Source organism: Hypanus sabinus, chromosome 30 (assembly GCF_030144855.1).
Source record: "Hypanus sabinus isolate sHypSab1 chromosome 30, sHypSab1.hap1, whole genome shotgun sequence".
Taxonomy (NCBI): Eukaryota; Metazoa; Chordata; class Chondrichthyes; order Myliobatiformes; family Dasyatidae; genus Hypanus; species Hypanus sabinus.
The window spans coordinates 39,949,385-39,975,489 of NC_082735.1; the positions used below are offsets into that span (position 1 = coordinate 39,949,385).

At 41.3% G+C, this 26,105-nt stretch overlaps 1 protein-coding gene and 1 long non-coding RNA gene across 7 annotated transcripts in view; both read right to left on the bottom strand.

Annotated features, from left to right (window-relative positions):
• The window catches only part of LOC132383599 (phosphatase and actin regulator 4-like), a 300,611-nt gene that overhangs the window by 113,266 nt on the left and 161,240 nt on the right, over positions 1-26,105 (bottom strand). The window contains exon 4 of one of the 6 annotated variants that reach the window (XM_059954784.1): positions 24,319-24,402. The exons of the other annotated variants lie outside the window; for them this stretch is intronic. The gene's annotated coding sequence lies outside the window, so the exon portion shown is untranslated. The remainder of the gene's footprint in view (positions 1-24,318; positions 24,403-26,105) is intronic. 6 annotated transcript variants of the gene reach the window in all.
• LOC132383605 (uncharacterized) lies at positions 22,123-22,402 on the bottom strand. Its single transcript, XR_009508741.1, has 2 exons — positions 22,373-22,402; positions 22,123-22,328 (listed from the first exon to the last, which is right to left on the bottom strand). It is a non-coding gene; the product is annotated as an uncharacterized LOC132383605 (long non-coding RNA).

The window sequence follows — 26,105 nt, forward strand, 5'->3', positions numbered from 1 at the left end:
CGGGAAAATGACGTCACTCCACCATCACAAAACCATTACCTCAAGTCCAGTATAGCTTCAACCCCAGTCACGTGACAAGGGTACCACTGTCATGTCACGAGTACGTAACACAAGCATGGACTAGATGGGCTGAAGGGCCTGTTTCTGTATTTTACTTTTCTATGACTCTATACACAAGCTTTTCATGTACAAAGTTTAAGTCACAGTTGCAAAACCGTGTATAGTTCTGGGCACCTCATTCTACCAAGGAAAGAGGCCATGAAAAGGAGAAAAGCAGGTTATGTGGATTGATATTGGAGTCAGGATGGCTCAATTTTGGGAAAGTTCAAAAACTGCAGCCATTAGAGGAGGGGTCTGTCTGGTGGTTGGGAGGTTCCTTGAATTTCACAAACAACAACAGGACCATGTAAATCAGGGGTTCCCAACCTAGGATTCACAGACTCCTCCTCTAATGGTATTGGGCCATGGCATAAATAAAAAAAAGTTGGGAATCTGTGATTTAAAGGTTTGAACCTATCTGGCTGACAATTACCAGAGGTACAAACTCAGGACTAATACTAAGGACATATAATTAAAGGGTATATTTCATACAGGATTATAAATATTGAAGCAAAATTAACCAAACTGATAGAATTGATATCCAATGGCCTTGTTCACTGATTTAGCTCAACATGCATATTGCTCCACAGAAAAAATTTATACAGAAAAACAAGGGATTCTGTAGATGCTGGAAATCCAGAACAAAACACACAAAATTCTGGAGGAACTCAGCAGGCCAGGCAGCCTCTATGGAAATGAGCAAACAGTTGAAGTTTTGGACTGAGGCCCTTCACCAGTATTGGAAAGGAAGGAGGAAGAAGCCAGTATAAGAGGGTGAAGGAGGACAAGCTGATAGGTGATAGGTGAAGCTAGGTGAGGGGAAAGGTTGGTGGTTGGGGGAAAGGTGATGAACTAAGAAGTTGGGAGTTCATGCATGGAAGAGGAGGCTGAAAAGCAGGAATCTGATAAGAGGAGAAGAGAGGACCATAGGAGAAAGAGAAAAAGGAGGGCACCAAAGGGAGTTGAGGGACAGGTGAGGATAACAGAAAGGGTAAGAGTGAAATGAGAATGGGGAATGGAAGAGAGAGAGGGAGGGAGAGAAATTATTGGAAGTTACGGAAATCAATATTCATGCCATCAGTTTGGAGGCTGCCCATAAGGAATACAAGATGTTGCTCCTCCAACCTGAGAGTGGCCTCATTGTGGCCATAGAGAAGGCCATGACGGAATTGGAATGGGAAGTCAAAATGAAATAGGCGACCACTGGAAAATCCTGTCTTTTGTGGCGAAAGGTGCTCAATGAAACGGTCCACCCCCCCACCAAATCTACATTGGCTTCTTCCCCCTCACTTTCCAATCCAGATGAAGCCTGAAATGTCAGAAATTTATACAGGGCAGTTTTTGATTTTGCAGTACTTTGCAATTTGGATCATCACAGAAAAACACAATGGATACAGTTGATAGTAGGAACATTCTCCCCTTAGGAGAGAAGACATGCTTGTAAGTGATCAATGGAAGAATTTCTTTTCCATCCAGAGGGCTGTTGGAATTTGGAATGCATTGCCTGAGTGGATGGTGGAGGCAGATACTCTTACAATGTTTAAACACATGAATGAACACTGTATCAACAAGATATACAAAGCCATGGTCAGAGACATATAGATGGGTATTTGGTCAACACAGACATGGTAGGAACAAACATTGTTGGGGTCAAGGTTGGCTATTTTGTAGTGTTGTTAAGAATTATACAGCAGGAGTGTCGGGGTGGGGGTGGTGTCCTATGAACTGTACAAGCCATTGAAGTATCTAGAAAACAGCTACTCCACACTATATGCACAGTGGTTACAAAATCCCAGTTAACCTGAAGCATTAAAAAATGTTCAGAGAATCACACACTACAATTTGATTTAACTTTATCTGAAGCAGAACATTTACAGCTGCTTTGCATAATATTTCCATAAGAGATTATTTTCTTACAATGAATAACCAGCTTCAACACGGCTGGAGACAAATTTGCAAAAGGATGCTAGTTTTCATCAGCAAAATTAGGACCTTCTGAAACATGTGAACATATCAATATATATGTGAATAAGAGTTGAACACTCTGCAGAAACTTCATTTACACCTGATCACAACATACTTCTGGTCCGTATCACAATACAAGATTGATAGGAATTAAGATGCCACAGTTCTGCTCTCTTCTTTGCTACACGACCCCATTCCTGCCTCCCACTAGCACCGCCTCCAATAACAACCACTTCTTATTCGTGTCTTTACTCTGTTTTCCAATAGTATTCAATGCCAGCATAATAAATTTACAAAGACTCTCATCCTTATTTTCACACTACCCAATAGAATCAATCCTTATTGGAATGATTTACAAGTCCTACAACCCCTGTAGTTCCAACAAGTCTGACTTCTTACGCAACTTATTTTTCAATAGTCCATTAATGACGCATAACACAGGAGACAGAACCTTTGTAAATCATACATCAGTCACTTTCTGCTTTAATGTTTATGCATACCTTTGACATCCCTTTAAAAATGCAATGGATTCTAGTTAATTGGCCAGTGGTTAATCAGGGCAGCCAAACAAAAACTAATTGAGAAAATAGCCATGATTCCCTTCATTTATTTGGGACACTATGTTGCTTAAATGGTACAGAAACTGTTGCCAAACAGTTTCTATCTAGCATCAGTCACATGTGGCCATTAGATACTACTACATTCTTAAAGCAAATAGTTTTTAAATAGCATCCATTGCATATGTTTGTGTCCAAAAAGCAATGATTTTTGTCACCCATAGTTGGTGAGAATTAATCAGCAAGACAATTCAGAACTGTTTTACTTACTGCAGTTTCAAACATTTAGGCTTGGAGATTCCAAAAATGGGTGGGAGTGAAAATGAAACTATTTCACTACTTCAAGTTAGGAACAATGAAGAACTTGAAGGTATCGACAATCACCTTGAATGTTACAATGAAAACGAAGATTTGGAGGATGCAATCATTGAAAACAATGTATGAATGCAAACCACTATCTGCACCAGGTGTCTGCACTGATTTTGTTCATTTACAGTCAATCAAAAGAACGCGCCCGTGTACACTGGATGAATTCCTTTGTTAGGAACCAATACAGTTTTATAGTACTGTGTTATTTGTAATGCTCCATTTTGTTGTGTTTCATTTAAGTACATAATGTGTTACTCAGTTAAAAAGTAGTTTGTACTATTTTATCTTTTAACTATTTCTGTGAATCTTCAGCTAATTAGGGGCAGCCACATAACTGGGCCAAAATTACTGGCCCTGATGTGCCTCAATTAAGTGGAATCCATTGTGTTGCAGGGATTCTCTGAATCAGTACACATTCAGTAGTTAGTAGGTTAATAATCATATTTACAAAGTGATCACAATGGGCTTTAGGACAACTCAAAGGCTATCAACACTCTCTGTTTTCTGTTTAGTGAGTCATCAGCTTTGTCTGCCAAGTACTGAGGAAAGTTATGTAGGAAGGGTCCCTGAGACTTTGAGCATCCCTGTTCTAGTGGCAACAGTTTCAATTTCATCATTTTGGTGTAAGGTTGATGGAGACAAGATGGTAGCCGGCCCAAAATTACTATTACCCACCCTGGTGTGCATATTGAGGAAATGCTTTGCAGTCTCTTGGTTATGGCAATACAGCAAATACCAGTGGATGAAACAGGACCTTATTGCAAGGTATTGTGCTGATTTGCCCCAAGCATTTTTCCATGAGAATACTTCAAGAGGATTAATCTTCCCATTTCTTCTTTGCTGGTCATGCTGTTCCAGATTTGCATTTTCCAAGTCACCCAGGAGAGTCAGGCTAAGATCTTTTCTAAGTTGGAGTAAAAAGCCTCCTTGCTCAAACCCACTGAAAAATGAAAATCAAATAAATTCTAGCCTGCAAAGCCAAAATAAATTCCTTGCATTTAGGTTTAAAAGTACTTTCCAATGTTGAGTGGTACTATTGATGACTGTAGCTACATGTTAGATTTATCGAAATGCTCATTCTATTGCACAGGTGTCTCAAGTATACTTATTTCATTATTCCGACTGCAGATGAAATCATTCTTGATAGCAAATTTCACCCTATGAAAACAGTATTCTTGCTCAATTTGCCCTCCAGAGAATTTATTAAGTTCTTTCTTCCTTGAACAAGGCATCTTCTTGTTCAAGGATACCATCCACCTTGCTGCTCATGGACCATTTGTCCACTCCCAGCAGGGAAGAAGCTACATAGCATCCATGGTAGGAATATCAAACTCAAAACCAGTTACTTTCCCCAAGCAGCAAGTCTGATCAACATCTCCAACCACTACTACTTCATTATTTCCTGTCATTTGCCTTATGTACAGACACCCCTGTGCTTAGCATCACTTTATGGAAATAAAATTAATTTACATATATAGGTCATCTTATGTATTTATATTTATTGTTTTTATCATGTGCAGAAGTTCTCTGATGACACGGCCATAGTGGGGTGTGTCAGGAATGGTCAGGAGGAAGAGTATAGGAAACTGATACAGGACTTTGTGATATGGTGCAACTCAAACTACCTGCGTCTCAATATCACCAAGACCAAGGAGATGGCGGTGGACTTTAGGAGATCTAGGCCTTATATGGAGCCAGTGATCATTAATGGAGAATGTGTGGAGCAGGTTAAGACCTACAGGTATCTGGGAGTGCAGTTAGACGAGAAGCTAGACTGGACTGCCAACACAGATGCCCTGTGCAGGAAAGCACAGAGTCGACTGTACTTCCTCAGAAGGCTGGCGTCATTCAATCTTTGTAGTGAGATGCTGAAGATGTTCTATCGGTCAGTTGTGGAGAGCACCCTCTTCTTTGTGGTGGCGTGCTGGGGAGGCAGCATTAAGAAGAGGGACGCCTCACGTCTTAATAAGCTGGTAAGGAAGGCGGGCTCTGTCGTGGGCACAGAACTGGAGAGTATGACATCGGTGGCAGAGCGGAGGGCGCTGAGTAGGCTACGGTCAATCATGGAAAACCCTGAACATCCTCTGCACAGCACCATCCAGAGACAGAGAAGCAGCTTCAGCACCAGGTTGCTGTCAATGCAATGCTCCTCAGACAGGATGAAGAGATCATTACTTCCCAACGCCATTCGGCTCTACAATTCAACCACCAGGGGCAAGACATGTTAAAGAACCGGGGTTAGGACTGAGCTTAAGTTACCACTCAATGCACTTTAGGAAACTATTTAAGAACTTTTTAAAAGCTATCTATTAATGCTTTTTGGGAGGGTGATTTTAGATGCACATCATATTTATACTGAGTTAAATACTGTATGTAATTAGTTTTGCTACAATAAGTGTATGGGACACTGGAAAAATGTTGAATTTCCCCTTGGGGATGAATAAAGTATCTATCTATCTATCATTGTCTTCTTTATCTAATTGTGTTTTTTGTGGTACATTGGATCTGGAGTAATAATTATTTTGTTCTCCTTTACACTTGTGTCCTGGAAATGACATCAACCAATTTTGAATCTCCTGCCTGACAAACTTCATACAGGATGATGGCCAATGCCAAAGTATTAGGGCACTTGTGAAGAAACATTTAATGACTGTTTATACTATCAGCTTGGATCGTGGAGATTCTAGTCTAGTGGAAGTAGAAGCTGCCAATGAATAACTACTTTTAAAAGGTGAGTCTTTTAAATGAAATGGAGGTATACATTTTGCTAAATAGTCAGCCTCAGTGGAGATAATCTGAACCATTAGGGTGTGGGTTCTCCAGTGACTTGATCACAAATGATGTTATATCCAATACATCAGTGAGGGACTGCGACACAGTGAGTGAACCTTTCAGATGAAATGCTAAATTGTTCTCCAACTCAATAAAAGACAATTTAAAAAAAATCCCCCAACATTATTTCAAGTAAGGCTTGATGCTAGCCACGTAGACATTATTTTTAATAGTAATTCAGCCACAAATAAACCCAGAGTAACACCCACAAAATGCTGCAGGAACTCAACAGATCAGGCAGCATCTATGGAAAGGAATAAAGAGCTGACATATCGAGTTAAGACCCTTCATCAGGTCATCGAATATTTTGTCTGTGAAATACTTTGGAAGTTGCAAAAGAACCGACGTTAATTGTAATTCACAAATATTGTTATCCATTGAGGCAACCTGCCAATATAATACTTCAGAAAGCAAACTAAAAATACAGTAGGATGACTAAACGCTTGTCAAAAGATGATTTTGATGTTTTTTAATATATATCCATACAAAATTTAGATAGAGACAAGAAGAAAACTGCTTCTAAGGGTGGACGGCATCCACACAAGGTCACGGGCAAGAGACAAATTTAGTTTAGAAATAAATTACTGAAAAATCCGCTTCATAATAGGCATTGCTGGTCTCAGAAGTAGAGAAGAGGACACTCTGAAGCTAATACCAACTCTGTTCCATTTCTCAGCATCAACAGGCTTTACATTACATTTCACATGAAAGCAAAATAATTAGTTTTGCATACCAGCCACATTGAAACATGAGACTGACTCATTTGCCTGGGGTGGGGCAAGTAACATCTAATTGATGACTGCCAGCATACATAAAATAGTGCCAGTCCTATTTGCCTTTCACCGGACATTTACAGGGAGAGCCCCAAAAGTAAAATGGAGCAGATTTTATTTATTTAGAGATACAGTGAAAACAGGCCCTTCCGTCTCTCCAAGCATCACCACCCAGTAACCCCCAATTTAACCCTAGCATCATCATGGGGCAATTTACAATGACCAATTCACCTACCTGGTACAACTCTGGATTGTTTGAGGAAAGCAGAACACCCAGAGAGAACCCATGCATTCTACAGAAAGGATGTACGGATTCCTTACACAGGACACCTGGCAACTCCAATGACCTGAGGTGTAATAGCGTCACACAAAACCGTGACAATGCAACTTTAAAACAGGTTCACTTCTGTGTTACATAATCACCCTTGGCCCTTCACAACCCATTCACCTTTACAACATCATGCATCTATCTGCAACAGTCTTGACATTTTTCGTGTCAGTCTGACATACATAAAAACATCTCTGTTCACAGATCTCAACTACAGGCTATAATTGAGCTTCAAATTAGTAAGAGTTTAAAACAGGTCAGACTACATAGCTCTCTGAAAGAAGAAATTATTTATCCTTTATACCCATGTTGGCATCAAATATGCTACTTATAATTTAAAAGTGATCAGATAGTCTTGTTTTCAACATTCCTTCGTCACAATTTTATTTCTGTCCTCTGGTGTCAGAGGACACAGTCATGATCATCATTATCACATTTCTAAAAACTTAACTAGTTTTGGAACTAAACCTAAATAAGCATTTTCTGAAGGGCACAGATTCAGGTGAGTGAAAGTGCCGCATGTTTTCCTTTACAAGAGATAGAATTAGGTTGATTAAGCAAGTGTGCTTATAGACGATGAAGTATTAAGAGAGAGCTACATTATTTATTGAAGAGATGGACAGATCGATCTGGTAAGACAGTGGCACACTGAGATGCAGTGGCCATTTCAGATTCAATCAAAGGTACTTTCGTTCGTCTTGTAAGCCTACTTTACGATCCCAAGTTACTGATAAGATACTAAGATCAAGGACTGCAGGACTATCCCATCTGCGAATTGCACAATAGTGTTGGAGCTGGACTTATTGTGCACCAGTGTTGTGTTGTCATCTGGAATTGTTGTCTATTGTGATGCCGAGAAGGTGAGCATTGTGAGTGATCATCTTGGATGTTTTTCTTGTAATCACAAGACTCTGTTGGACACTGGTAACACAGAATTCAGCAAGTTCAGTTCACTGATCCATTTGCGTGACCAACAACAGCAGAGAGTAGCATTTCTTCTTTTGTAGCGGGGACTAGTCCTAGGTCGAGGTCACCTTTGGCAGGTGCCTGGGGAGGAGATGCCAAGGTGGTGCTGCTGGCTGGTGTTTGCTTAGTGCTACCCTCTGGTGTTCGCTTGGTGGAAGAACAAGCTGGACAGGGACCACTTACCATTACCATAATTCAACAGTCATGCCACTTATTCTATTTTCTCTTTGCAACTTTTTTAAAAAAACTGAAATGGTAACCATATGAGCTATTTGCACTATATGCTATGTGCAGCCTACTCTGTGTTTTTGGCACCATGGCCCAAGAGGAATGCTGTTTGTTTGGCTGTATTAATGTACGGTTAAATGATAATTAAACTTAAACTTGAACTTGATGGATGATACATCAAACTGTTTAAATGGCATTCATTGTTGAAACTAGCAAAATCAGCACATAAACTTGGATATAGTTCTACAATGATTTTGCATTTCATTTTGCATGCCTGCACAGATCACTGCACTGAAAGGTTATTGGGGTGAACTTACTGTGGTTAATGAGACATTGAATCAGAATCAAAATCAGGTTTATTATCACCGTCATGTGATGTAAAATTTGTTAACTTAGCAGCAGCAGTTTAGTACAATACATTATCTAGCAGTGAAAAAAATAAATCAATTAAAAAATAATAAATAAGTAAATTAATTATGTATATTGAATAGATTTTAAAAAGTGCAAAAACAGAAATACTATATATTAAAACAAAGTGAGGTAGCGTTCAAAGATTCAATGTCTATTTAGGAATCGGAAGGCAGATGGGAAGAAGCTGTTCCTGAATCGCTGAGTGTGTGTCTTCAGGCTTATGTACCTCTTACCTGATGGTAACAGTGAGATAAGGGCAGGCCCTGGGTGCTGGAGGTCCTTACTAATGGACACTGCCTTTCTGAGACACAGCACCCGAAAGATGTCTTGGGTACTTTGTAGGCTAGTGCCCAAGATGGAGCTGACTAGATTTACAACCTTTTGCAGCTTTTTGCAGTCCTGTGCTGTAGCCCCTCCATAACAGACAGTGATGCAGCCTGTCAGAATGCTCTCCATGGTACAACTATAGAAGTTTTTGAGTGTATTTGTTGACATGCCAAATCTTTTCAAATTCCTAATAAAGTATAGCTGCAAACACGAGGAAATCTTCAGATGCTGGAAATTCAAGCAACACAGGGACAAAATGCTGGTGGAATGCAGCAGGCCAGGCAGCATCTATAGGAAGATGTACAGTTGACGTTTCGGGCCGAGACCCTTCGTCAGTACTAACGGGAGGGGAGCACCAGAGTGAGATGGAGAACAGGCAAAGAGTGATGGGCAGAGAGAGATAAAAAGGGGGGGGGAGAGAAAGGGGGGAAATAAATAAATAAGGAATGGGGTGAGAAGGGGAGGAGGGGCATTAACATTAGTTTGAGAAATCAATGTTCATGCTATCAGGTTGGCAGCTACCCAGAGGGAACGTAAGGTGTTGTTCCTCCAACCTGAGTGTGGCTTCATCTTGACAGTAGAGGAGGCCATGGATAGACATATCAGAATGGGAATGGAACGTGGAATTAAAATGTGTGGTCACTGGGAGATCCTGCTTTCTCTGGTGGACAGAGCGTAGGTGTTCAGCGAAATGGTCTCCCAGTCTGTGCTGGGTCTCACCAATATATAAAAGGCCACACCAGGAGCATTGGACGCAGTATACCGCACCAGCCGACTCACAGGTGAAGTGTCGCCTCACCTGGAAGGACTGTCTGGGGCCCTGAATGGTGGTGAGGGAGGAAGTGTAAGGGCAGGTGTAGCACTTGTTCCGCTTACAAGGATAAGTGCCAGGAGGGAGATCGGTGGGAAGAGATGTGGGGGGGGGGGGGGGGGAGAAACGAATGGACAAGGGAGTCGTGTAGGGAGCGATCCCTGCTGAAAGCAGAAGGGTGGGGGGGAAGGGAAAGACGTGCTTGGTAGTGGGATCCCGTTGGAGGTGGCGGAAGTTATGGAGAATTATATGTTGGACCCGATGGGGTGGTAGGTGAGGACAAGGGGAACCTTATCCCGAGTGGGGTGGCGGGCAGATGGGGTGAGAGCAGATGTGCGTGAAATGGGAGAGATGCGTTTGAGAGCACAGTTGATGGTGGAGGAAGGGAAGCCCCTTTGTTTAAGGGTCTCGGCCCGAAATGTTGATTGTACTTCTTCCTATAGATGCTGCCTGGCCTGCTGCATTCCATAAAGTATAGCCGCTGTCTTGCCTTCTTTATAACTACATTGATCTGTTGGGACCAGGTTAGATCCTCAGAGATCTTGACACCCAGAGAATTGAAGCTGCTCACTCTCTCCACTTCTTATTCTTCCTGAAGTCCACAATCAGCTCTTTCATCTTAATGATGGCGACTGCCAGGTTGTTGCTGCGGAACTATTCCACTAGTTGGCATATCTCACTCCTGTTCACCCTCTCGTCACCACCTGAGTTTCTGCCAACACTGATTGTATCATCAGCAAATTTATAGATGGTATTTGAGCTATGCCCAGCCACACAGTCACAAGTACATAGAGAGTAGAGCAGTGGGCTAAGCACACAGCCTTGAGGTGTGCCAGTATTGATCGTCAGCGAGGATCCAATTGCAGAGGGAGGTACAGAGGCCCAGGTTCTACAACTCCTCAATCAGGATTGTGGGAATGATGGTATTAAATGCTGAGCTATAGTTGATGAACAGCATCCTGACGTAAGTGTTAGTGTTGCCCAGGTGGTCTAAAGCCGTGTGGAGAGTCATTAAGATTGCATCTGCCATTGACCTATTGTGGCGATAGGCAAATTGCGAAGGGTCCAGGTCTTTGCTGGGGCAGGAGTTCAGTCTAGTCTAATCAAAGCATTTCATCACTGTCGATGTGAGTGCTAGCAGGCAATAGTCAGTAAGGCAGCCCACATTATTTTTCTTAGGTGCTGGTAAAATTGTTGCCTTTTTGAAGCAAGTGGGAACTTCGGCCCAAAGCAGTGAGAGGTTGAAAATGTCCTTGAATACTCCCGCTAGCTGGTTGACAAATGTTTTCAGAGCCTTACGTCTTGCCACAGGTAGATCACAGCATCACCAGGTACAGTGGGGATCTTCACAGCTTTAGTTGTGTTCCCCCTTTTGAAGCGTGCATAGAAAGCATTGAGTTCATCTGGTAGTGAAGCATCACTGCCATTTGCTTTGGTAGGAAGTAATGTCTTGCACCCTGCCAGAGTTGTGGTGCATCCTATGTCACCTCCAACCTCATTCGAAATTATCTCTTCGCCTTTGAAATAGCCCTTCACAATCATTTGCAGTGGAAAGGTACAGTGAACCAATTACAGTGGTCATATTGTACATTGTGGATTCTTGAAACTCCAGGAGTACCATTAGTACTACTGATTCTGTCCAGACTAGACAAATTACAGAATTACCTCTGGTCTAAGTAACTAATCATTGTATTAGTATTGAATCTTTCTGCTTTTTTATTCTGCTCTTCCTTAAAGACTACTTCACCAGCTAACTTATCCTAACACTGCCTTAAGCATTTCAGACTGAACTTTAATTGATAATGTTTGGTGAAATCATGTTACTAGTTGTTGTTACTGCTAGCTACTGTGAAGTCCTTTAGTCCATATAAATTGTAATTGTGCTCTATTTTACAACCAAGGATTTACAAAATTATAACCATACATTCTGGCAAGTTATTATTAGAAGCAAGTTGCTGTTTAAGATAACTTTCCCTTCCAAAAAAAAATCTTACTTATCCAGGTCACTTTTCAAAGTTATTAAATTGTAAAGAAAAAAATTGGTTTATCTTTGTCACACGTACAGTGAAAAATCTTTGCTTTGCATGCCACCCATTCATTACAGTGTGCTGAAGTAGTATGAGGGAAAACAGAAAAAGTTTTACAGAGAAAGTGCAGTGAAAGCAGTCAATAAGGTAGCAAGGCCATTAACAGGTAGATTGTGAGGTCAAGAGTCTACAACCCATCCTTCCAGGGAACTGTTCAATAATCTTGCTTTATCAAGACTGCAGAAAATGCAAACAGTGTCCTTGGAGGGGTGGCTAGTTTCCATGATGAGCTGAGCTGTATCCACAACTCTCTGTACAAGTCTTTTGGTCACGAACAGATCAGCTGTCATATTAAGCAGTGATACATCCAGGTAGAAAATAAATCAGTTGTAGTTAAAAAGCTCCCACCAAATTCCTTTAGGCTCCTGTGAAGGTAGAAGCAACGTTAATGGATCCACTTCCTTTTCTACCAGCATCTTCCTTTTATTTAGTTGCCTCAAAGGCTGAAAGACAGACTCTTTTACAAACTATATTCAATTGCACAATTGGGAAAAGCTACAAGAGCCAAGATGCAGGTAAATGCCTGATGCCACCTTGAATAAAACTGACATTTTCTGCAGTTTGGAAATATAATCACTACGGTAATGACACATTCTGGAATGCTTTTGCACTTCAGCCCCAACTATGATTCTGAATGAAGAATCAGAATACGTTTTGCCAAGCCAATTTTGCAAAGCAGGACATTCACCAACACAAGAGATTCTGCAGATGCTGGAAATCCAGAGCAACACACGTAAAATGCTGGAGGAACTCAGCAGGTCAGGGAGCACCTATGGAAACTAATAAACAGTCAACATTCTAGGCTGAGACCCTTCATCAGGACTGGACCAAAACTAAAGTAGATTTTCGCCAAAACCTACTTTAGTTAAACATTGCCACTTCACTTTATACAGATATTGTTTCACCAGTCGTATAGGGGGAAGATGATAAGGTGGAAGGTTGTGTTGATTGTTCGATGATGTCACAGACCACAACTCTAAACTAGCTGGACTGCATACTCTCCCCATCTTGCCACTGGGAAGTATATGGCATAAGTCTCTAGTTACTTGAAAAAGAGATGAGAGGGAGAACAGTGAAAAAAGCCAACACTGAGCTAATCAATCTTCAAAACCCCGTCATGCCAGTTCTATCCTAGAGCAGGAACGAAGCCTTACACAAGAAACAAAATGCAACACAGCTCAGATGTATATACAAGATCTTTGATCAATGCTCTAGAAAGCTACACCACTCAACAAGCCCAATTAAGGCCTTGTTCCTCTCATCTTTCAGCTGAAGAAATAAAATAAATGAGCTTTTTGCAGCATGGAAAAGCCATTAGTGAACTGCGTGATTTTTGGAACTGTTATATCGATGGGAATTAAGGATCCAGAAAGAAACTGAAGAGATGAAGTAGGATCCATCAGCTATAAATTGGCTAAGTGAGAATGAATTGAAAGAGACAGGATGTTAATAAAAACACATTTTTCTGCCTGTGTGAAGAATAAAACCAGATTTTTAAACTTTGAGCTAATAATCATCACAATATCAATGATGTTAAAAGGTAATATTCAATGTATTGACTTCCTCCCCAGGCAATGTCTCAAAAAGGCAGCATCCATCATTAAGGATCTCCATCACCCAGTACATGCCCTCTTTTCATTCCTGCCGTACAGAAGTCTGAAAAGAGACACTCTACATTTCAGGAACAATTTCTTCCCCTCTGCTAAACATCTAAATGAACACCACCTCAAGTTTTTTTCCTCTATTTGCACTACATATTTAATTATTTTTAAAATATATATATACTTCTTATTGTAATGCATTGGTGCCACAAAACAACAAATTTCATGACACATGCCAGTGGTACTAGATCTGACTCTGAGTTACAGTGACACTGTAAAGTGCCACTGTGCAAATTTCCAGAAGGTGTTCGATAAGGTGCCACATGAAAGACTCATCCATAAGATAAGGATGCATATTGTTGGGGAGGGGGTTATTAGTATGGAGAGGATTGGTTAACTAGTAGAAAGCAGAGAGTTGGGACACATGGGTGTTACTCTGGTTGGCAATCAGTGGTGAGCGGTGTGCCATGGGGGTCAGTGCTGGACCGGCAACTGTTCACAATATACATTAATGATCTGGAAGAGGGGACCTAGTGTAGTGTATCCAAGTTTGCTGATAATACTAAATTGAGTGGAAAAACAAACTGTGCAGAAGCTACGGAGAGTCTTCAGAGAGATATAGATAGGTTAAGTGAATGGGCAAGGGTCTGGCAGTTGGAGTACAATGTTGGTAAATGCACTTTTGAAGGAAAAATTGAAGAACAGATTATTATTTAAATGGTAAAAAAATTGCAGCATGCTGCTGTGCACAGGAACCTGGGAGTGATTGTGCATCACAAAATGTTGGTTTGCAGGTGCAGCAGGCAATCAAGAAAACAAATGGGATGTTGGCCTTCATTGCTAGAAGGACTGAATTCGAGTAGGGAGGTCATGCTGCATCTGTACAGGGTACTGACGAGGCAGCACCTGGAGTACTGCATGCAGTTCTGGTCTCCTTACTTGAGGAAGGATATACTGGCTTTGGAGTCGGTGCAGAGGTGGTTTACCAGGTTGATTCCAGAGATGAGAGGGTTAGGCTATTAGGAGAGATCGAGTCACCTGGGCCTGTACTCGCTGGAATTCAGAAGAATGAGAGGAGAGCTCATTGAAACATATAAAATTATGAAAGGGATAGATAAGATAGACGCAGGAAAGTTGCTTCCATCGGTAGGTGAGACTAAAACCAGAGAACATAACCTCAAAGTTCAGGGGAGTAGATTGAGGATGGAGATGAGGAGGAACTGTTTTTCCCAGAGATGTGAATCTGTGGAATTCTCTGTCCAATGAAACAGTGGAGGCTACTTCAGTAAATATACTTAAGACAATGTTGGATAGATTTTTGCATAGTAGGGGAATTTAGTTATAGGGAAAAGGCAGGTAGGTGGAGATGAGTCCATGGCCAGATCAGCCATGATCTTATTGAATGGCGAAGCAGGCTCAATAGATGAGATGACCAACTCCTGCTCCTAATTCTCATGTCCTTATGTTCTTAAATCTGATAAAATTTAAAAAAAAAGATAAAGCTATGAGTGAAGTGCAGCATGTACAAAGCTAAAGGTGGAACTGCCTAAAGCAGTTACAAAGATGAAAAGGTTATAATTGCCGAACAAAATGATGGGCTGCTTTGACTTTTAGTATCACTCAGTCTTACTCCTGTACTCTGTTTGACTACTGTAGTTTGAATATTTAGTTGACAAGTGCTAACTTCTTATAGAGAAACAGGGAAGTAAAACAGGGCTTGTTCACAGAAGGTAAAGAGTGTTTGTAGATGGGTCATATTCTGCATGAAGGATGGTCACCAGTGGAGCTCCACAGGGATCTGTTCTGGGACCCCCTGCTCTTCATGATTTTTGTAAGTGACCTGGATGAAGAAGTGTAGGGATGGGTTAGTAAATTTGCTGATGACACAAAGGTGGTAAGTGTTGTGGATATTGTGGAGGGCTGTCAGAGGTTATAGCGGGACAACAACAGGATGCAAAACTGGGCTGAGAAATGGTAAACGGAGTTCAACCCAGATAAGTGTGAGGTGGTTCATTTTGGTAGGTCAAATATGATGGCAGAATATAGTATTAATGGTAAGACTCTTGGCAGTGTGGAGGATCAGAGGGATCTTGGGGTCCGAGTCCATAGGACACTCAAAGCTGCTGTGCAGGATGACTCTGTGGTTAAGAAGATGTATGGTGAAATGCACAGAGGACTGTGTGTCTCGCAAGATGATCCGGGTATTCCCTAACCAGAAACCTTGGATGAATTATAAGGTCCAGTCCCTTTTGAAGGCTAGAGCTGCGGCTTTTCGGTCTGGGGATACCAGTCACTACATGGAATCTAGACATGAACTCCAGAAAGCCATTATGGGCACCAAGAGGCAATATCGAGCCAAGTTGGAAGTCCAGGCTAACCAGAGGGATGCCAGTAGACTGTGGCAGGATCTAAATGAGGTCACTGGGCACAAAGAAAAGGCTGGGAATATCAATAACCGTAGCACTTCTCTTCCTGACAAACTTAATGTATTCTATGCAAGACTCGAACAGAAGAGGAGCATCCCGCCCACTCCGGATGAACCAGACCTGGTGGCATCAAGATTCATTGTCACCAAGGAAGACATTAGAAGAGCCTTCCTGAAGATAAATCTAAGGAAGGTGACAGGCCCTGATGGCGTCCCGGGATGGGTTCTCCGGGTCTGTGCAAGCGAGCCAGCTGGAGTGTTTGCTGACATCTTTAACTGCTCCTGCTTCAGTCTAAGATCCCCTCGTGTTTTAAGAAGGCAACGATAATCCCGGTGCCGAAGAAAAGCAAGGTGGCATACCTGAATGACTATTGACCTACGGCTCTGACATCAATTGCTATGAAGTGCTTTGAGCGACTGGTTATGGCACACATCAACCATAACATACCGGTCAACCTCGAACTTCGCAATTCGCCTACCGGAGCAACAGGTCAACGGCAGATGCCATCTCTCTGGCACTACATTCCTCCTTAGAACACCTGGAGAATTAAGACGCATATGTAAGGCTCCTTTTCATTGACTACAGCTCTGCCTTTAATACCATCTTTCCAAATAAACTGATTCCTAAGCTCTGGAACCTGGGTCTTAGCACTAAGATCTGCAGCTGGATCTTCAACCTTCTCACAGACAGGACCCAGGCTGTAAAAATAGGGGACAAGCTCTCCTCTACAATCACGCTGAGCACCAGTGCCCCACAAGGCTGTGTACTCAGCCTCCTACTGTACTCACTGTACACCCATGATTGTGTAGCCAAGTTTCCAACGAACTCAATATATTAGTTTGTTGATGACACCACAATTGTAGGCCGTATCTTGGGTAATGATGAGTCTGAGTACAGAGAGGAAATTAAGAACCTGGTGGCATGGTGCGAAGACAATAACCTATCCCTCAATGTCAGCAAGATGAAGGAATTGGTTGTTGACTTCGGAAGAGGTAGCGGACCGCACGACCCCATCTACATCGGTAGTGCGCCGGTGGAACAAGTCAAAAGCTTTAAGTTCCTTGGGGTGAATATCACAAATGACCTGACTTGGTCTAACCCAGCAGAGTCCACTGCCAAGAAGGTCCACCAGTGCCTTTACTTCCTGAGAAAGCTGAAGAAATTTGGCCTGTCCCATAAAACCCTCACTAATTTTTACAGGTGCACCATAGAAAGCATTCTTCTAGGGTGCATCACAACCTGGTATGGAAGTTGTCCTGTCCAAGACTGGAAGAAGCTGCAGAAGATCGTGAACATAGCCCAGCACATCACACAAACCAATCTTCCATCCTTAGACTCACTTTACACCGCATGCTGTCGGAGCAGAGCTGCCAGGATAATCAAGGACACGACCCACCCAGCCAACACACTTTTTGTCCCTCTTCCCTCCGGGAGAAGGTTCAGGAGCTTGAAGATTTGTTCGGCCAGATTTGGGAACAGCTTCTTTCCAACTGTGATAAGACTGCTGAATGGATCCTGACCCAGATCTGGGCCATACCTTCCAAATATCCAGACCTGACTTGCACTACCTTACTTTCCCTTTTCTATTTTCTAATTATGATTTATAATTTAAATTTTTATTATATTTACTTTGATTTGTACTTCAGGGAGCGCGAAGTGCAGAATAAAATATCGCTGTGATGATTGTACGCTCTAGTATCAATTGTTTGATGACAATAAAAGTAAAGTAAAAGTGTATTGGCCTTTATCAATTGTGGGATTGAATCTAGGAGCCGAGAGGTGATGTTGCAGCTATATAGGACCCTGGTCAGACCCCACTTGGAGTACTGTGCTCAGTTCTGGTCGCCTCACTACAGGAAGGATATGGAAGCCATAAAAAGGGTGCAGAGGAGATTTACAAGGACTTTGCCTGGATTGGGGCGCATGCCTTATGAGAATAGGTTGAGTGAACTCGGCCTTTTCTCCTTGGAGTGATGAAGGATGAGAGGTGACCTGATAGAGATGTATAAGATGATGAGAGGCATTCATCGCGTGGATAGTCAGAGGCTTTTTCTCAGGGCTAAAATGGCTAGCACAAGAGGGCACAGTTTTAAGGTACTTTGAAATAGTTACAGAGGAGACGTCAGGGTAAGTTTTTTTTTAAACGCAGAGAGTGGTGAGTGTGTGGAATGAGCTGTCGGCGATGATGGTGGAGGCGGATATGACAGGGTCTTTTAAGAGACTCCTGGAAAGTTACATGGAGCTCAGAAAAAAAAGAGGGCTATGGGTAACCCTAGGTAATTTCTAAGGTAAGGGGACATGTTCGGCATAGCATTGTGGGCCGAAGGGCCTGTATGGCGCTGTAGATTTTCTATGTTTCTATGCTCTAAAAGTCCAATAATGATTTTCAGCAGCATATTACTAAAGTAGTTTCAGCAAACAGTCTCAACTGATGTCAAGTGATTATAAAACCTATTTACTACATATTTTCAAATTACTGATAGTGATTCAAATTGGTCCATATCCTGACTGGTTATGGAAAGTAAACAAAGCTGACAATTATGCTGGAGTTCAAGCATGAAACCACTGCAACCTGTGATAGTACACCACTAGGGGAGCCAACTCACCATTTATACCCATCTAGTCTAAACAGTCACGCACTTGCGAGATTGATACAAATCCGCAACAAACTGTACTAAACCAAAGATTTCTGATGAAAGATCACAAAACTGAGATGTTAACCCTGCTCCTCACTCCATAGGTGTTGTCTAACCCAAGTATTTCCAACATGCTGTTTTTCTTTCAGTCAAATACTTGATCCCTTTGCTTGGCATTTTAAGGTAACTCAGGTTTATTTGTATGTGGGACACATTGAAACTGGACGTTCCGGTTAGTTAAAAAAACAGACAGGGGTTTAACTTCCCCAGAGCAGAGGCTTTTGCTGCAAATCGCCCATCACTAAATGCTTGTCTGAGTTGATTTTACAATTAGTTGAAAGGAATTGGAATTGGTTTATTGTCAATTGTACAATGAACAACTGGTTTTGCATACTGTTCATATAGATCAATTGATTACGCAGGCCACTGAGATCGAACAATGTAGAGATAAATGGTTGGAAAAATAATCTCCTCTTCAGAATTTCTGCCACTGATTTTGAAAGTTCCATTTCCAAAAAGAATAATCCTTTCCTGTCTATTTCTTTGCCATGCTTTTTGTAGGATTCAAACCACAACAGACATTGTGAAGGAAGATGGCTCAGACGTCATCTATAAATCTGCTGAAGCTACAACCATTGTTGGCAGAATCTCAGATGGTGACGAGAGAGCGTAATGGAGCAAGATATACCAGCTAGTCGAAAGGTGTTGCAGTAACAATCTGGCACTCAACATTAGTAAGACCCAAGAAATGATTGTGGACTTCAAAAAGAGAAAGATGAGGGAATATGCATCAGTCCTCAGAGGGATCAGAAGCGGCGAGAATGAGCAATTTCAAGTTCTTGGATGTTAATATCTCTGTGGACCTACCTGGACATAACACATCGATGCAGCTATAAAGAAGGCAAGGCAGCAAAACTATGTTTCACTAGGAGCCTGAGGAGATTTGGTATGTCACCAAAAGCACTTGCAAATTTCTACAGATGTACTAGGGACAGCATTCTAACTGGCTGTATCACTGTCTGGTATGGGGGGGGGGGGGGAGTGGGTTACTGCACAGTATCAAAGTCAGCTACAGAAAGTTGTAAAATTAACCAGTTCCATCATGGCATCATGGGCACTCACTTCCATAGTATCCAAGACAACTTCAAGGAGTGGTGCCTCAAATAAAGAGGTGTCCATCATTAAGGACCCCCATCACCAAGAACATGCCTTTTTCTCATTGATACTATCAGGAAGGAGATACAGGAACCTGAAGACACACACTCAACAATTCAGAAACAGCTTCTTTCTTTCTGCCGTATGATTTCTGAATGAACATTGAACCCATGGACACTACCTCACTACCCTATATTTTTATTTCTTTTTTTTGTACTACTTATTTAACTATTTTAATATATAGTGCAAGGAAAAGTTTTAACTCTTTGTAATTACCTGGTTTTCTGCATTAATTACTCATAAAATGTAGTCTGATCTTCATCGAAGTCACAATAATAGACAAACAGAACCTACATAAACTAAACAATTATACTTTTCATGTCTTTATTGAATACTTTAATGATTCACAGTCCAAGCTGGAAAACATATGTACACCCTTGTATTTAATAACTGGTAGAAGCTCCTTAAGCAGCAATAACCTCCACCAAAAGTTTCTTGTAATTGCTGATCAGACTTGCACAATGACAAGGAGGAATTTTAGACCATTCCTCCATACAAAACTGTTTCAGATCATTCATATTTCTGGAATATCTTGCATGAACAGCCCTCTTCAGGTCATGGCACAACATCTTGATTGGATTAAGATCTGTACACTGACTTGGCCATTTCAAAATATGAATCTTCTTTTTAAACCATTCTGTTGATTTTCTCCTGTGTTTCAGATCATTGTCTTCTTGCATCACCTAACTTCTATTGAACTTCAAGTGACAGACCGCTACTCTGATATCCTCCTGTAAAATATCTTGACACAATTTTGAAATCATTGCTTCCTTAATGATTACAAGTTATCCAGGTCCTGAGGGAGCAAAACAACCCCAAACTATGATGCTCCTTCCATCATGCTTCACAGTGGGATGAGGTTTTGGTGTTGGTGTGCAGTGCCCTTTTTCCTCCAAACATAGACGTGTGCATTTCTGTCAAAAAGTTCAACTTTTGTCTCATCTGTCTTCGGAACATTGTCCCGGAAGCGTTGTGGAACACCCAGGGAGTCCTTTGCAAACTTGAGGCATGCCACAACATTTTTTTTTGGAGAGCAATGGTTTCTTCTGGCTTGTTCTTCTGTGAATACCATTCTTGTTCAATGTTTTTCTTATTGTGGACACATGAACAGACTTTAGCAAGTTCTAGAAATTTCTGCAGGTCTTTTGCTGTTACCCTTCAGTTCTTTTTCACCTTCCTCAGCATTACACCTTGCGCTCTTGGTGTGATCTTTGCAGGATGCCCACTCCTAGGGAGAGTAGCAACAGTACTCTATACCATCCATTTATAGGCAATTTCTCTTACTGTACACTGATGAACACTCAGGTCTTTAGAAATGTTTTTGTAGCCTTTTCCAGCTTCATGCATCTCTACAATTCTTCTACAGTCCTCTGAAAGTTGTTTTGATTCAGGCATGGTGCACATAAACAGATCTTTCTTGAGAAGAGTAGGTAACCTGATTTTGTATAACTTTTTTATAGGGCAGAGCACCTCTACAACAGACACATACTGTAATTCACAGTTTTCATTTTCTATTATCACGTATTGTATTGTACTGCCGCCACAAAGTTAACAAATTTCCTAACACATGCCAGTGATATTAAACTGGATTCTGATTCTGATCTGCTCATTCAACCTTTAACAATTTCCTCACACTATTATGAAATCAATCTAATCTTTAATAAAACGGCTATAACTCCATACCCCCAATGGAATCATCAGCCGAGTCTGGAATCCAAGTGGATCATCTAAAACATTGGCCACACCTTTGCTGTTTTCCCAGCTTGTGCTGCATTTCAGCAATCTAAGTAGTACCAGAGAATCAAGTAGACACTTCTGTTGATTTTAAAATTGAAATGACCTAAATAAGCAGCAAATGTGAAACAAAAGCAGAAAATGCTCAAAACATTCAAGTCAGCCTATATAATTGGACCATGCGAACTGTTTTCTGTTCCAAAGTTACTGCCTAACCTGCTAAATGCTTCCAGAATTTTCTACTTTTGCTGTTTGTGGTTTGATGACAATCAATCAGCAAACTTTGGTATTTTGATCTGTGGCTTCTCTGCAATTTGACACATTTCTTTGAACGCTGGTCAACTCCACCCTCAGTTTTCACCAAAGGAACAAAATTTCAGCTTCTGAATTATTCACCTTCTGGATTCAACTCTGATCTCTGCCAGTTGAGACTTGCTCCACATCCCAAATCAAAAGTCTGAAAAGTTCGAAAGTTTCATCTCACACACAAAATTTCAATGCCTTGCATGATGTCAGATACTATCATTTGTAGAAATTATTAAGTCAAGACATGTCCACTTTTCAACGTTACTATTTTAGCAAATGCAATTTAGTATTGCCAGTGTAACCCTTACCCAACAGGCTGGTATATGTCTAGGGGAAAAAGGGATCCAGCCACTCTCCAACCCACCTCCCGTACGCGCAGGTGCTGTGAGAATCGAGTTTACGCCTCGAGCCCGCCAACAGTATCAAATCCACAACAAATACCGTTATGAAATACACTTTAAAGAGTTTACTAAAATTAAAAAGAGTAGTAAGCAATACAATATATATACACAAGGAAAAAAACAAAAGGCGCCACTTATCAAAGTTCAGTCTGTTTAGTGCACTCGTTGGAGCTCAATCAACGAACCAATCGACCCATCCGGCCGTCGCACCTGGGACCACCCCGGTGGTCTTACGAGCAGTCCAGCACACGTCCACCTTCTTCTTTCTTTTTCAATCTTTTTATTGATTTTCATATATACCTTCTTCAGTCTCTTCTTCGGCCTCTCCCCCCCAAAAACCCGCGAAAACCCCTCCCCGAAGTTCCCAGCATCACAAGACACAATGACATTCCCCATTGATTAACAAATGAATACAATTACCATATCAGCCATTCTAAAGTGAAACAACGGCTAGAGAAACACTTATCCGACAAAGAAACATTCCTACTTGTAACAAACCAAAGAGGCCATTTTGAGTAACATACCCAGGACATTGTACACCAGTTTTCCAGGCTCTATTTTTGCCTCAGCTAATATCATCAAACAAATTACCTGAGCATCGCATAGCCACTTTAGGATGCTTCCCCTACAAAAAGTCTACAGTTAAAATAACTTGTTGGCTGCAAAGTGCTATAGAATATGAAAGGTGCCACATCAATGCAATTTTGATTTGTCCTTTGTTTCTTTTCTGTTCTTCATGTTCAAGGGGATGGTCTGTCCAAAACCCTCATGATTCTAAAGGCCCTTGTACTGGGGAGCAATGATGAGAGTAGATACCATATCCAGGCCCGTCAAAAAGTTCAACGTAACTGTCAGCAAGCTTCAATAAAACTGGCTACATCACCATCTGGTATGGGGGGGGGGGGGGGGAGGAGTAGAGGGGGGCTACTGCACAGAATTGAAATAAGCAGCACTGTTGAAAACTTGAATGATTCAGGCAGTCTTTTCCCCTCTGCCATCTGAATGAACATTGAACCCATGAACACTACCTCACTACTTTTTTTCTATTTTTGCACTACTTAATTTAACTATAACATATTTACAGTAATTCATGTTTTTCTATTATGTACTGCATTGTACTGCTGTACCAAAGACAACAAATTTCATGATACATGCTGGTGATATTAAATCCATTTCTAATTCTCTACCATGGGGCAATATCACAGCAGACCCTAAATTACTCTGCACCAACACCCAAGATCAAGGAATCAAGATATCACCTCAGTTGCCATCCCAGTCACAATTAACTGGGCAGAATCAACACCTGGGATCTTACTAGTCTTTGTAGCTCCATACAACACAAAAGTTAGCCACAATATATCACCATTTGTTATTTTTTGAAGTTATGGGGTAACTGCGTTCCCAACTGTGAAAAGCTGGGATTTTCATCAAATGGGTAGAAACCAGCTGTCTGCCGAGCCTCACCATTTACTGCTGACACCGAGATAGGTGAGTTGATGACTTCAGTATCGGGGCAGGAAGATATTTCAGGAGTCGACAGGTTATTGTAACATTTTGAGCTACTTGACAGCCAACAAGAGTTAAAGGCAATGACAAAAACACCATGTTAGATGAAGAAGTCTTTGACATAGAAACTAAGAGAGTTAGGTTATTCAATCAATTCTACAATACATTTTCATAGAATATTGTCCCCTTACAAGAGGAGACCAGAAAGCAAGGAACAATGGCAATGGAGGAACAAGCATGGTCACATTGTAAAGGAGTAAACAAGAATCTTCCCCGATTATTTTACATTTCCAAATATAGATAGCATTAAGATTTCTAGAAAAATAGAAAACCTATAGTGCCCTTCGGCCCACAAAGCTGTGCCGAACATGTCCTTACCTGAGAAATTACCTAGGGTTACCCATAGCCCTCTATTTTTCTGAGCTCCATATACCTGTCCAGGAGTCTCTTAAAAGATCCTATTGTATCCACCTCCACCACCATCGCCATTTCTGGAAGGATGCTAATTCCCCGAGCCCAAACAAGCAAACCTACGTGATTAGGCTGGGTAGTCAAAGCACATGGTCTCTTCATGAAACAGGAACGAAAAGTACTTGCATTTGTACAGCAGCTATCAGCATATTCACACAGCAGTATCACTTAACAAATAAAAATTATATCTAGTCACTGCTGTAAAAAGGAAATACGGCATGCAATTTGTACTCTTCAAGGTTCCAGAAACAGTAATGTGATCAGTTAACCTGTTTTCATTGTTCATACTAAAGCTGTCGTACGGTTTGCATTGGCTTGAGGAAGGCAGAGAGGACCAATGTTAAATGCCAAACCTGAAAGATGAAAGAAAAACAGTGCTACATTTACACAGCACCCCATATACCCTGAGCAAAATACATACATCAAATACAAACACTTATCTTCAGTGATCTTCAAACAACATCCTTCTCAGCAAATGAGACAACTCAGTTTTTGATCTATGTTTGTAATTGAAAGAGGAAAAGCATGACTGGATCATTTACATCCACACTAGTTGTTGTTTGAGGTTTAGTTTTCTTCCCACTTCAAAAGTCAATTGCATGCAATTTACAGCTTTATGTAGTTTGCTCTAAATGTTAGCTGCACAGTCCCAGAGATTAGTGATGGATAGTCGTAGAGCTTAGTGATGTAGCAGCACCGAAACATGCCTTGTTAGAGATGTCAAACCAGTCAAAGATCTATGCTATTGTTATCACCGACACCATCACCTACACATCAGCCTCAAGAAATTCTTCCTATTCTGGCATTAACATGATCATACAGTCACTAAAAGCATTATATTAATGACACTACTGTCGTCATCAATATAATGCAGGGCACAGCAAGTACCAATTCAGGAGTCTGTATTCTGCACAGTTGAAATTAGTGATAAATACCAGCTGACATCTGAGGTTACACAACACAGCTGCCTGACACACTGCCAAAATTCCAACCTGCTCCATAATGTGAAAAACAAATAAAATGCTTTATTTGAAGCTGAGGACAAACTGCTCTGAGCCTCACATACACCGTTAGCTTGTGCAGGCATAGGTTCAAGTTTGGTAAAAATCTGACATTGGTAAAAAAAAACATGAACAGCCAAGAGTAGCTCACAAGGCTGGGATAAACAACATAGTCATAGAAAAGTACAGCACAGAAACGGACCCTTTGGCCTATCAAACAGCCAAGAGCAGCTCACAGGACTGAGATAAACAACAATCTAAATCATCACATCGAATGCTGAGAGCCGAAAGGTCTGCTTAGCCCATGTGCCAATTGTGTCTCCTCCCCATCTCCCTGACTCAAGCCTCTTCGAATTTCCTACTAACCATTCTTCTGTCAGATAATTATACTTTATTTTCCCTTAGTTAAAGTCCTACATTGGGGCAAGGCCAATTTTCATCCGTTTAGACAGGAAACTGCAAAGAATGATTGGGAGTGGCTGTTTACAGATACAGAGATGCCTAGCAAGCAGAAGGCTTTGTAAAAGTCAGATAGGGAGCATTCAGGTTCAACATGTTCCTATTAGAATGAAGGGCAAGGCTGGCAAGGTTAGGTAGCCCTGGCAGATAAGGGATACTGAGGTTATGCTCAGGAAAAAGCACATGTCAGGTATAGGTGTGTGAGATCAACCGAGTTCCTTTTAGAGTACAAAGGGACATAGGAGAACACTTCAGAAGAAAATCAGCACAGTAAAAACTTGACAGACACAGTATCAAAGAATTTAGAGTGATTCTATAAATATTTAAGGGCAAAAGGGTAACTAGGGTAAGTATAGGTTCCATTAAGGATCAGCGTGATCATCAATGTGTGGATGAGGTCTCAATTTACCATGAAGAATCTTGTGGGGACTCAAGAATCAGGGACAGAGAACAGTGATGTCCTGAAACATCAATATTACAAAAAAGAGATAACATTGATGTCTTAAGGTACATAAAGTGACCAAGTTATGTAAAGTACCCTAGTTGTGGGAAGCAAGGGAAGAAAGTGCTGGAGCTCAGGCAGAGATTTTTGTACC